The sequence below is a fragment of the Pogona vitticeps genome, chromosome 6 (genome assembly GCF_051106095.1).
Source record: "Pogona vitticeps strain Pit_001003342236 chromosome 6, PviZW2.1, whole genome shotgun sequence".
Classification (NCBI taxonomy): Eukaryota; Metazoa; Chordata; class Lepidosauria; order Squamata; family Agamidae; genus Pogona; species Pogona vitticeps.
In genome coordinates, this window is record NC_135788.1 from 83,558,409 (window position 1) to 83,572,900 (window position 14,492).

The window sequence follows — 14,492 nt, forward strand, 5'->3', positions numbered from 1 at the left end:
ATTCTGAATTCAATGGGTCCAGGAAATCCGCTACATAGGTTTACAGCCTGAATTCCAAATCAGTGTGCATAGGACTGCAGCCCCGATTAATGGGTTTTGCTGCCCCTGTGACTACGCAACTCAACCCAAGAAAGATATTCCATTGTCTTTTGTGGCAGGAGTGGGGAGCCTGCTTCCCTAAGGGGCTGTAGGACAACAACTCTCATCGCCCCCAGTCAGACTGTGGCCAATAGTCAAGGACAATTGGAGCTGTAGTTGCACAGCATTACAAATCACAGGTCGATGGTCCAAATCCAAAAAAACTCATGATCCTACTGCTGGATTATTCCTACAGTAGGACCAGGACCAGACCTGGCACGGGTTATACCTGTTCAGCAAAAGGATGATTGTGCTTCATGCTATAGGTGCCACCATCTGGGCACTAAAAGGTATAGCTAGATCTAACCAGCTCCCCAAACTGTGCAATTCATCCCTTACAGATACTGCAGCCTGCTTCAGAAAAGTATGAATATTTAGGTTAGATAAACTGCTTCCCAAAAATGCATGCATTTTAGGAGACTGAGCTACATTCTAATCACTTCCATCCAGTCTATACTGCACCCCTATACCATCAAGAAGACATATGGATTCTCAACATCAGCGGAGCAGGACTGCAACCAATAGGTAGTATTATTTTCACTTTAATTTGACCCCAGTTGGCTAAAGTTTAGCCGCTAAACTAGTGAGTTTACTAAATTTTCACCCCAATCCCAGATAGAGGAACTCCAGGTTTTCTGTGTCGCCCTGTCCCCCCAGCTAAACAGAAAAATGTAGTTTCAAAAGAAATTAAAATGGTGTGCATAGGCCTCCACTTCATTGTTTTAAGAACTGGTGTGTGATATTCAATCCACAGCTTCCTGCGCTGTAACCTTAAAGCAACAACTCCAATGCAGCCTGCATCTTACTTACATCTCAGAAAAATGGCTGGCAAAATCCATTTTGCCAGGAACTATTATTTTAAATTCTTTACACCACTACAAGCCTGATGAAGTCATTGGTACTGATCCACAAAAGCTAGCAGACTGTATGCTTTTTAAATTTGGGGGGGGGTCTATAAAGGTATCTCTTGATAAGATGGATTTATTTATTTATTTATTTATTTATTTATTTATTTATTTATTTATTTTATTTCTATCCCGCCTATCTGGACATATTAGCCCACTCTAGGCGGCTTACAATAAAAGAAACAATATAATTTTAAAACATTGCACCTAGACTGAGATAGAAATCAAAGAAAGATATAAGAAAAGAAAAATCGTCAGGAGTTTTCTGTTGGGAAAGCCTGCCTATACATCAATGTTTTTAGTTGTTTCTTTAAAATGTCCAGCGAGGGAGCCGCGCGAATCTCAGGAGGTAAGTTGTTCCAGAGACGAGGAGCCACCGCCGAGAAGGCCCAATTTCTGGTCTTCTCCTTCCGGGCCTCTCTCGGCGCTAGGCTCCTCAGCCTCACCTCCTGGCTCGCACGAGTGACACGGGTAGATCTTGGTGGGAGAAGGCGTTCCACCAAGTATCGAGGTCCTAAACCGTTTAGGGCTTTATAGGTAAGCATCAACACTTTGAAGTCGATGCGGAATCGGATGGGCAGCCAATGCAGTGCGGCCAAAGTGGGCGAGATATGTTGGAATCTTCTCACTCCAGTAAGTAATCTGGCCGCAGCATTCTGCACCACCTGTAGTTTCCGCAGCAACCTCAAAGGTAGCCCCACGTAGAGCGCATTACAGTGGTCTAATCTTGAGATTACGAGCGCATGCACCAAGGTAGTAAGCGCCCCCACATCAAGGTAGGGTCGCAGCTGGGCTATCCGCCTAAGATGGAAAAAAGCGGTACGGACCACAGACGCCACCTGAGATTCCATAGTGAGCGCCGGGTCCAGATGGATCCCCAAGCTGCGGACCCCATCCCTGGCGGGCAGAGTCACACCCCCAAAAGTGAGGGAGTTTCCCAAGTCCCCAACTGTGGGAGCGCCCACCCTTAGTACCTCCGTCTTGTCCGGGTTCAGCCTCAGCCCGTTCTCCTGCATCCATTCCAATACGGTCCCCAGGCAACGCTGAAGGGACAGAACGGCATCTCCTGCAGTTGGAAAAAAGGAGATGTAGAGCTGCGTGTCATCCGCATATTGATGGCACATCGCTCCACACCCCCTGATGACCCGCCCCAGCGGCCTCATATAGATGTTAAACAGCATTGGGGAGATGATCGACCCCTGTGGGACCCCACAATTGAGGCTCCACGGGGCCGAGACATTCTCCCCAAGCTGTACTCTCTGGGGGCGGTCCTCCAAGAAGGAACGGAGCCAGGCGAAAGCCTGGCCACCTATTCCCAACTCGGTGAGCCTCCCCAGGAGGATACCGTGGTCAATGGTATCAAAGGCCGCTGAGATATCGAGGAGGACCAGCAGAAACATTTTGCCCCTGTCGGCCTCCCTCAATAGGTCATCACACAGGGCGACCAATGCCGTTTCTGTTCCGTGGCGCGGCCTGAAGCCCGACTGGAATGGATCCAGGGCATCTGTTTCATCCAGGAACGCCTGAAGCTGATCGGCCACCACCCTCTCGACTACCTTGCTTAAGAAAGAAACATTGGCGACGGGCCTATAATTGCCAATTTCGTCCGCCGCCAAACTAGGTTTCTTTCTAATGGGCCTAATGAGTGTTTCCTTGAGGGCAGAGGGAAATCTGCCCTCAAGGAAAGACCGATTAATTATTACAGTAGCCCATTCCGTTGTTGAAGGCCTGGCTGCTTTGATTAGCCAGGCCGGGCAAGGATCCAAGGAGGAGGTGGTGGCACGACAGCGATCAAGCGTCCTGGCGACAGTATCGGACGAAACAGGCTGAAAGGTATCAAAAATCACCGGACAAGACGGAGCGCTGGACATCTCAACTCGACTCGCTGTATTCAAAAAAGGAGCGAGGTCCCGGCGGATGGCCTCCACTTTAGATTTTAAAAATGCTGCAAATTGGTCCGGTGTAAAACTAGGGGGAGGCCTATCACCCGGGCCAATTCCGGATAGGTCGCGTACTATACGGAATAATTCCGCCTGCTGGTTAGACGCCTAGCTTATCTGGTTAGCGAGGTAAGTTCGACTGGCAGCCTTTACCTTAGCCTGGTAAAGGTTAGTAGCGACCTTAACAGCTATACGATTGAAACCCGTCGGGTCCTTTCTCCATTTGCGCTCTAGCCGTCTCCTGACCCGCTTCGACGCCCGGAGATCCTGGTTAAACCAGGGCGCCGGGCGATCTCTGCGGCGGAGAGGGCGTTTAGGCGCGATCGTGTCTACGGCACTAGCCGCGGCGGTGAACCAGCCGTCAACCAGTGCCTCGACAGGAGCACCAGCCAGGTCAGCCGTAACTCCTCTCATGGCATCCTGGAATCCAATCGGATCCAGTAGCCTTCGAGGGCGGACCATGACAATAGGTCCCTGCTCCCTGCGAGGGGGGAGAGCCATCTTGGTGACACATTTTATTAGGTGGTGATCCGACCATGACAAGGGAACCGACTCGAGGTCAGTCACCATCGGACCACTCTCACTCCCGTTGGTGGAAAAAACCAGGTCTAGAGTGTGGCCGCCCACGTGTGTAGGGCCGTTGACATGCTGGGACATGTTCAAGAAGGCCATGGTCTCCAGGAACTCAAGAGCTGGTCCGGAAGCCTCTGCCCCCGCATGCATGTTGAAGTCCCCCAGGACCAATAGTCTCGGGGAACCCAGCAATGCCGCGGAGACAAAGTCCACCAGCTCCGGAAGGGAAATGGCTGGGTCGCGGGGAGCACGGTAACCCAGCAAGATCCCAATTCCGTCCCTAGCCCCAATCCACACGTGGAGGGCCTCAAGACCCGGCTTTACCACCGAGGAGCGCCTAACTACCTCTAGGGTAGACTTGTAAACGATAGCTACTCCCCCCCCCCCGTCCCTCTAGTCTACCCTGGTGTTGGACAGCATAACCGGGCGGGCAAATGAGGGCTAGGGGGGACCCCCTCTCCGCCAATCCATGTTTCGGTTATGCAAGCCAGGTCTGCATCTTCCTCCAGAATAAGATCATAAATTAGCTGGGTTTTATTAGATACAGACCTGGCATTCAACAACACCAGGCGTAGAGTAGATGTGGTCAAATAGGAGATGGCAAGAATAAACATTGACATCCTGGGCGTCAGTGAACTAAAATGGACGGGAATGGGCAAATTCAATTCAGACGATTATCATATCTACTATTGTGGGCAAGAATCCCATAGAAGAAATGGAGTAGCCCTCATAGTCAACGAAAGAGTGGGAAAAGCTGTACTGGGATACAAGCTCAAAAATGATAGAATGATTTCAAGATGAATCCAAGGCAGACATTTCAACATTACAATAATCCAAGTTTATGCACCAAGAACCCATGCTGAGGAGACTGAGATTGACCAATTCTATGAAGACTTACAATACCTTCTAGAACTGACACCAAAGAAAGATGTTCTTCTCATTCTAGGGAATTGGAATGCTAAAGTCGGGAGTCAAGAGATAAAAGGAAAAACAGGTAAGTTTGGCCTTGGAGTTCAAAGTGAAGCGGGGCAAAGGCTAATAGAGTTTTGTCAAGAGAACAAGATGGTCATCACAAACACTTTTTTCCAACAACACAAGAGGTGACTCTACACATGGAAATCACCAAATGGGCAATACCAAAATCAGATTGATCATGGTCTCTGCAGCCAAAGATGGAGAAGCTCTATACAGTCAGCGAAAACAAGACCTGGAGCTGATTGTGGCTCTGATCATCAGCTTCTCATAGCAAAATTCAAGCTTAAACTGAAGAGAGTAGGAAAAATCACTGGGCTAGTCAGGTATAATCTAATCCAAATCCCTTATGAATACACAGTGGAAGTGAAGAACAGATTTAAGGAACTCAATTTGGTGGACAGAATGCCTGAAGAACTTTGGATAAAGGCTTGTAACATTGTACAGGAGGCAACAACAAAAGGGATCCCAAAGAAAAGGAGATGCAAGAAAGCAAAGTGGCTGTCCAACAAGGCCTTACAAATAGTGGAGAAGAGAAGGGAAAGAAAATGCAAGAGAGGCAAAATTTAAAAAAAAAATGAATGCAGACTTCCAAAGAATAGCAAGGAGAGACAAGAGGGCCTTCTTAAATGAACAGTGCAAAGAAACAGAGGAAAATAATAAAAAGGGAAAAACCAGAGATCTGGGAGTGCCTGACCACCTTATCTGTCTCCGGAGAAATCTATATGTGGGACAGGAGGCAAGAGTTAGAACTGGATATGGAACAACTGACTGGTTCAAAATTGGGAAAGGAGTATGACAAGGCTATGTATGACTCCTTGCTTATTTAACTTATATGCAGAATACATCATGTGAAAGGCTGGACAGGATGAATCCCAAGCCGGAATTAAGATTGCTGGAAGAAATATCAACAACCTCTGATATGCAGATGATTCCACTCTGATGGCAGAAAGTGAGGAGGAATTAAAGAACCTCTTAATGAGGGTGAAAGAGGAGAGCACCAAAAATGGTCTAAAGCTCAACATCAAAAAAAAACTAAGATCACGGTCTGTGGTCCCATCACCTCTTGGCAAATATAAGGGAAAGAGATGGAGACAGTGACAGATTTTACTTTCTTCAGCTCCATGATCACTGCAGATGGGTACAGCAACCATGAAATTAAAAGACACCTGCTCCTTGGGAGGAAAGCAATGACAAACCTAGACAGCATCTTAAAAAGCAGAGACATCACCTTGCTGACAAAGGTCCTCATAGTCAAAGCTATGGTTTTTCCTGTCGTGATGTATGGAAGTGAGAGCTGCACCATAAAGAAGGCTGACTGCCGAAGAATTGATGCTTTTGAGTTGTGTTGCTGGAGAGACTCTTGAGAGTCCCCTGGACTGCAAGGAGAACAAACCTATCCATTCTGAAGGGGAAAAAAAACCTGAGTGCTCACTGGAAGGACAGATCCTGAAGCTGAGGCTCCAATACTTTGGCCATATCATGAGAAGAGAAGACTCCCTGGAAAAGACCCTGATCTTGGGAAAGTGTGAAGGCAAGAGGAGAAGGGGACGACAGAGGATGAGATGGTTGGACAGTGTCATTGAAGTGACCAACATGAATTTGACCCAACTCTGGGAGGCAGTGGAAGACAGGAGGGCCTGGTGTGCTCTGGTCCATGGGGTCATGAAAAGTTGGACATGACTTAATGACTAAACAACAACAAAGGTATCCCCTGCTCTTACATTTGTATTATCTAATGACTACATGACTCTCTTTTATTTCTTTTTTTTTATTTCAAACACTGGCCCAGCTGGGCCACTGCCTCACCAGGATCTGATGAAAAAAGGAAGAAGAGTTAAGTGTTATAGTTATAAAGGTATCTCATACTGGATCGTCACCTATCCTCACTTAGAAGATTCCTTTAACATCTAAAATAACATATTTTAGGTGTTAAACATAACCTGAGATGAAAACAAAATACTGGGAACACTACATCTCACCATGTTGTGGGAAAGAACAACAGTCTTGCAGCCGGCACACCTTCCAGAAGAAAACTCTCAGCTAAGAGGAATACCACAACTTTAGCATGGTGCTTATGACCGCCATTCTTCCCAGCTTGTTCTGAAAAAATACTGTATTTAATGTTATTGAACATTAGGAGACCAGGAGAATCCAGAGGTTTGCACTCCCCCCCTTGTCTTCCCAACACAAAATGTCTTTTTAGAGTGGATCCCATACTGAAATAGATCTAGAATGATTAATATCATCAGTTGAATCTCCTCACTGAAAGCAGGCATATTTGCAGTTGGCCAACAGTGGACACAGCCTTCAGGGTTGAAGGAAGGTCTTTGCAGCAGTGATTCTCATCATTGTTTCAATCAAAATGGCCAGGAGGACCATTCCTTTGGTCAATGAGACATGGATCCTCTTTTGAATGCATTCTTACTCTGCGTTCCAACTTGGGTCGTTTGCACAGCCAGGCAGTCTTCTGTGCATGGCAGTTTTTTCAGGGCTAATGGTGCTGGTCAGGCCAAGGATATAGAAGAGAACAGATGATCAAAAGGAGACAAATAGCTTGGTCAGGCTGATTGGGGGATCCTTGGAACTGTAGTCCATAAAAAGGAGCTTAGAAAAGCTCATTTGTTTGTCTAATGGTTACAACATCACGAGGAAGAAGCAAAATATTAAAAGTTAGGTTTTGGACTGCAAATGTCAGAATGGGCCATACTGGCTTGGGGGAATTCTGGGGCTTGTAGTCTCAAACTAACCATTTCCAGTTTTGGACAATAATTCCTTTCCTTTGTTTACAGAGCCTCATAGATGCAGAGGCGCCTGATACAATTCCTGTCTTTCATTTGAGGAACCTCACATCTCATGAATGTAGTCTGAAATTCACACACCACAAGGTTTTGGGACTGGAGTAAAGCTGAATTGCTGATTATTCTTCCCTTATGTCCTTTTACACACACACACACCCTTGTCTTTCTGAAACAAATCTATATTTGAATATACATTTTGGACACAAGGAGAAAAACCTGGAAATTTATGTTTTAGACTATAGCTGCATGAATTCTCTAGATAGCATAGTCACCACACATGAGGGCACACCCATGTGTCCCAAGGAAGTTTCATGTACAGCTATTTCCATGCCCGGGTAGTTGTGTTAAAGAAATTCAGCTGGGATCTCTGCAGATACCCTGATGGATACCTAAGCACAAGAGGTTCACATGACAGTGCAGACAGAAGGACAAAACCAATATCATGTGGAAACCTTGACCTGAATCCAGTGGCTAATCCCAACTATAGATCACTCATTGAATCAATTGCTGAATGGTGTATCAACACATAAATGAATCCCATTGATTTTATGGATCTGCCAGTATGATCGAGGCCATATGTTTCAGGAGAGGCTTTGTCTTGACTCCAAACATCCACCCAGCTAGCTGCTTTCTGTCAATTTTGTCTGGAAGAAGTTCTGGACACATTCAGACTCCTATTTTCCCCAGGCTTACAAACTTCATTTTCATGAGAGATGCCGAGGACTGAAGCAACAACTTTATGTATGCAAATCAAATGCTGTACCTTTGAGTTACAGTCCATTTTTAAATGTTCTCTAAAAATGTAGGCTTTACTTCCTAATTCACCGTAAAGGTAACACCAAACAGTTGGCTCTGACTTAGAATCTGAAAATATTACTTTGGGGGCTACATCACTCAGATCTCCTAGACATTTTCAGTGCTAGGTGGTGGATTTAGACAGTTGTATTCCAAATAAATAAATAAATAAATAACTTTCTAAAATTCATTTTTCTAGTGCCACCCAACACATCACATGCTGTAGCTGTTGGCCACCTTCTACTCCTTAATGGCTGCTTGGCAATAAAAAAACATAACAGCGGAGAAAGGAGGGAAGGGCGACATATGATGTTAAAATTTGTAAAAACTTGGTGAATGAGGCAGAAAGCATACACACAAACTCCAAAATAGAGGGAATCCCACAGGATATGAACCTCAGATCTCTCTTTTGCCATGAGCAAGAATCATGTCTATCTGTTCCTCCTGATTTTCTGGCAATGACCCCGTCCACATGGGCATTTGTCCTTCTGTTTGGTATGGTGATGGTTGAGGTTGGTCCACTTTTTTTCCCAGCGTCCACACATGGACATTGCCAGAGCAGAAAACTTTGCCTCAATCCCACCTTTTTGAATCCATATGAGGGGTTTTAATTTTGGCAGAAATTGGAAAGCCCTGGATTAATCTATTCCCATTAAGTGTGGTCACTTGGAATCAACTAAACTAGAGCATTGCAGCTCTTTCCAGCGTCAGTTTCCAGTATTCTGAAGTGGTTTATAACCTATTAGAAATTGACCCCTTCCCCTGATCGTCTGCAGAGGGACAGGGGAAGTAATTTTTTAAAAATTGTATCTGCTAGATCATTGCTGATACAATGAATCACTTCAATTAATTTTTTTTTAAAAAAAATCTTTGCCTTTCTATGTATTGCCAGTCAAAATCCTGGCTGCTTTTCAATCGGCAATACACAGACAGGCAAAGAAAACTATTTTTTTTTTAAAAAAAATTAAGTGATTGATTGCATCTGCAACAATTTAGCAGATATTTAAAGAATAATTTTACTTCCCCTGACCATCAACAGATGGATTTTACTTTTCTGTCTCTCCTTGCCCTCCCAAAATCTGGCCATCAAGCTGGAGATTTTAGCAACTATAGTCCAAAAACAGTAACTTTTGTCAGCTCAGATCTACACTGGGTTTATATTTCATGGAGGTTATTTCTCTGTAGATCCTCCTGCCAAAGCTAAGAGGGAAATATGTACATAGCAAATAATAAAACCATGGTGCTGCTCTGAGTTGGATCCCACAGAATTGATTTGATGAGCTTACACTCCTCTCTGGGCGTGATGGCGGTGTCTGTGTGTGTTTTCACTCTGTCTTGACTTCCTGTCTCTGAGGTTGTGCCAGTGTTGATTATAATTCTGCCAAAGTGAACTCATTTCAGATCCTCAAAATTGTTCCCTACAAAGCACGGGGCAGTGGTACTTTGAGTGTGCCTATAGTTTTGGTATGCATTTCCTCAGTTCTGACTAGAGATGCAGAGGAGGGGCAGGATCTGTTTCGATCATCCCAAAGTACAGGATACATAATAATGGGCTCAAGTTACAGGAAGCCAGAATTTGACTGAGTATCAGGAAAAACTTCCCAACTCTTCTTAACAGCTTCCCAACAATTTGAACTTCCTAACAATAAAAAAGTGGGATCAATTACCTGGGGGGGCGGTGAGTGCTCCAACACTGGAAGCATTCCAGAGAAAGTTAGACAGCCATATGTCAGATATACTTTGCTTTGGACTCCTGCATTGATCAAGGGGTTGGACTTGATGGCCTTATAGCCCCCTTCCAACTCCATTATTCTTCTGCATGATTCCATGTGTGTTTAGTCGTTTAGTCGTGTCCGACTCTTCGTGACCCCATGGACCAGAGCACGCCAGGCCCTCCTGTCTTCTACTGCCTCCCGGAGTTGGGTCAGGTTCATGTTGGTTGCTTCGCAGACACTGTCCAGCCATCTCATCCTCGGTCGTCCCCTTCTCCTCTTGCCATCACACCTTCCTAGCATCAAGGTTTTTTCCAAGGACTCTTTTCTTCTCATGAGATGGCCAAAGTACTGGAGCCTCAGCTTCAGGATCTGTCCTTCAAGTGAGCATTCAGGGTTGATTTCCTTTAGAACTGATAGGTTTGTTCTCCTTGCAGTCCAGGGGATTCTCAAGAGCCTCCTCCAGCACCACAATTCAAAGGCATCAATTCTTCGGCGGTCTGCTTTCTTTATGGTCCAGCTCTCACTTCCATACATCACGACAGGAAAAACCATAGCTTTGACTATTCTGACTTTTGTTGGCAAGGTGATGTCTCTGCTTTTCAAGATGCTGTCAAGATTTGTCATCGCTTTCCTCCCAAGAAGAAGGCGCCTTTTAATTTCAGGGCTGCTGTCTCCATCTGCAGTGATCATGGAGCCCAGGAAGATAAAATTTGACACTGCCTCCATATCTTCCCCTTCTATTTCCCAGGAGGTGATGGGGCCAGTGGCCATGATCTTAGTTTTTTTGATGTTGAGTTTCAGACCGTTTTTTGCACTCTCCTCTTTCACTCTCATTACAAGGTTCTTTAATTCCTCCTCACTTTCTGCCATCAGAGTGGTATCATCTGCATATCGGAGGTTGTTGATATTTCTTCCGGCAATCTTAATTCCGGCTTGGGTTTCTTCCAGTCCAGCCTTCCGCATGATGTATTCTGCATATAAATTAAATAAGCTGGGGGACAATATACAGCCTTGTCGTACTCCTTTCCCAATTTTGAACCACTCAGTTGTTCCATGACCAGTTCTAACTGTTGCTTCCTGTCCCACATATAGGTTTCTCAGGAGACAGATAAAGTGGTGAGGCACTCCCATTTCTTTAAGAACTTGCCATAGTTTGCTGTGGTCCACACAGTCAAAGGCTTTCGCATAGTCAATGAAGCAGAAGTAGATATTTTTCTGGAACTCTCTGGCTTTCTCCATAATCCAGCGCAAGTTAGCAATTTGGTCTCGAGTTCCTCTGCCTCTTCGGAATCCAGCTTGTACTTCTGGGAGTTCTCGGTCCACATACTGCTGAAGCCTACCTTGGAGGATTTTGAGCATAACCTTGCTAGCGTGCGAAATGAGTGCAATTGTACGGTAGTTGGAGCATAATAGGAATAATTTTGGGACTGCACTTTGAGGTTACTTTGAGTGCACTTTGAGCCAACTGCACTCAATACTGAGGGTTTGTGTGTTACTGTAGCTAAAAGAGAATCCTATGAATAAGTATGCGGGTTGGTTAATTTCCATCTCATTGGATTCACTTTACTTTTTTGCTAGAACCCAGAGGCGCACGAAACCAAGTAGTTCAAAACAGTGGGTGAGGACGGCAGACAGTCACACAAAAGAGTGACTCAGGAAAGAAGACAACTCCCTTCTACACTCCCATCCAATGAGCCTACTTAGAAAAAGTATACATCTACCTAGACAGTATTTTAAAGATGTAACTGGCAGCGATGCATCCCCACTTCTATCTGTAGGTTAAGTGCAAGAGGACCCAATCCAGTCTGGGATCTTAGTATGTGAGGGGGCAGGGTTAAGAGAGTGTTATTTCTAAAAAACACACATGATCCTTTTTAAAAGTCTTGAGATCAGACATGTAACAGCAGATCTCACAGGCCAAGTCTGCTGCTTCTGGAATATCTGCTGGCACAGGAGTAAGAAGGCTTGGGTGCTAGGTCTACCAAGATAGACATGGCCTCCAAGAAATCTATCTATTAGATTCTTTTCAGTTGTTTTTAACTGGGGAGATGTGTTATCTAAACATCTTTCTACCAGCAGGTGAAATTCCCTAAATTCTTTTCCTCATTGCTTTCATCTCATAATGACCCTTGGCCATAGTTAATAAGTGAACATGGAAGGTTCATTGAGCTCACCATCCCTGAAGGGCTGCGCTCTACATACCACACACAAAAGACTCAAGTGTATTCGGAACCATAAAGAAAAGTAGTGGAGTTTGCCATAAGAAACAACACAAATCCATAATCCTTACCGGGCCAATAATTTTAATAGCCCACCTCAGAAATCACAAAAAATGGGGAAACATTCTCAATTATCGGATTACTAGATCTCTTTGTCAGACAAAAAGGAGAAAGGACAGGTGAGGAGGGGGAAAGTAAATGCTGACTTGATATGGAAGTCACGAAGTCTACATGGTCCAAATCTTAAGACGAAATATACACTCAGGCATGCAAATTGATCTCTGGTGATGTGAATGGTTCTTAAGTTCCACTTGTGACTGCTTCTAGGTATAAGCAGCTTGTGCCCCTTACAAGGAGGCAACTGGCATGTTTGGAAGAGGGCTCTCCCTCTGTTCAGCCCACAAAGCTGCCCCTGTTCTTAGAACTGCAGGGAAGAATCATCCTGGGATCATTTTGAAAATACCAAATCCAGCTGTTACTCAGAATTTCCATCCTGGGGTGAAGCACACTTGGTTTGCAGGAAACAGAACTAGGAAGGAACTGGATATTGACAAAGGCACACTGCAGATCATTTTAGAATTGGAAATTAGAGGGGAAATTGTGGATAAAAGTTAAATTGGACAGCGGATTCTTATTAAAATGGATGAGAAAAAGCACTGACTTCTAAGGAGCCACAAGGCATGTGACTAATGTTTACTATCTCTTTTTAAGCTATATGTGAATACCTGCACATATAGCTTTGTCTATCCCTTAACACCTTTCATTGCTTCCACAATTAACTGCATAGCCCCAGTCCTACAAAAGCTTACTCCATCAGGAAAATGAAAAACAACACTGGCTTATACTGCATATTTGTCACACACGATTCCCCCATTCCAAACCCTGGAACTCCCTCCCACAGGACGCTGGCCTGGCCCCATCTTTGCTGCCCTTCTGCAAACAAAGACCTTTCTCCTCAGGCAGGCTTTTCCTTAGTGACTGTGTAAAAGACAATGAACTGGATTGTTTATATTTTGTTACATCTAAATCTGCTTTACCTTATTTTTTAATATAATGTTACTAATTCTTTAATAGCTGAATAATTTCCTGTTTTTAGCTTTTAATATTGTGTTTTCAATTATGTCAGATGCCTTGGGTCTCTTTTTAGGAGAAAGGCAGGGTAAAAATATTTTAAATTAATAAACAGTAGCAATAGGGTTATAATAACAGCACTATTTTTCATAGTAATATGTCGAGAAATTCCCAAATAAGAGAGATTTGAATTAGAAGGATTACAAAGCTCTACTTTTTTTGTTGAAATGAATTTGAAATAACTACTGATAAAATTTAAAGAAGAAACTGCAAAGGGTTACAACTGAACAGTAAGAAGATAAAAATCCACACAAGAGTTACATGACAATGTTTACAATGAAGAAAATGACACTGTTAAAGATCTTCTTGATCCAATCATCATTTCAAATGAAGAATGCAGGCAAACAATGAGAAGAAGATTGAAACTGGAGGGACAGAAATGAAGGAACTAGGGAGAAAAAAAATCAGATGTAATTATGTGTCACTGGACACCAAGGTCAAGCTCATCCAGATGATGGTATTCCCAATTGCTGTGTATGGGTGTGAAAGCTGGATAGTGGGGAAGGAAAATAAAGTTTAATATGCAATGTGATGTTGGAGGAGAGTTTTACAGATACGTACAGTGCAGCTCCAGAGAGACAATTAAGCAAGTTCTAGATCAAATCAAGCCTAAGCCCACTAGAATTACTACAATGACTAAATTGAGCCTACTGTACTTTGGACATGTGAGAAGCGAAGACTCACTGAACTCCTGTTGCTTAAAACAAGAAATTACAACTCGAGTAGGACCACTGAATTAGTGGAGATTTGGTGAGTCAATGCCTCCATAAGTTCCATTGATTCAATGGGTCTGCTTTAGTTGCAGCTTAGTACACTAAGTAACAGGATTTCAGCCATTGAAATCCCATGCACACTCTACTGTCACATGTCACATCAGTTCTGTCTTATGGATGTCTAGCTAGAGTTTCTGAATTTTGTGAAATATTTAAGGGGTTGTTCTTTCCAGTGCTACCTCCCAGAAAGTTTCCATGGCTAAGTGGGGGTTTGAGCCCAGGTCTCCTGAGTCCTTCCAACACTCTGTCCACTTAGAGTGAAATCAATGGGCAACATTTGATCCCCACGTAGTCATGCTTAGAATAGATTTGTTTAAATCAGTGAGAAAAGTTAGATCCAAAGTCATACTTAGAGAATATTGATCTTGGCAGTTTGACTAGAATCACACATGGTTTGCATAACTCACCATGACTATTTGCAGCTAACTGATGAGGGTCCAAGGTGCATTGCTGTTATGTCCCTGGAAACATGACCAGTCACATGACGAAGATGCGCTGAAGCACCTTCTTTGAACACCATCAGGATTCTA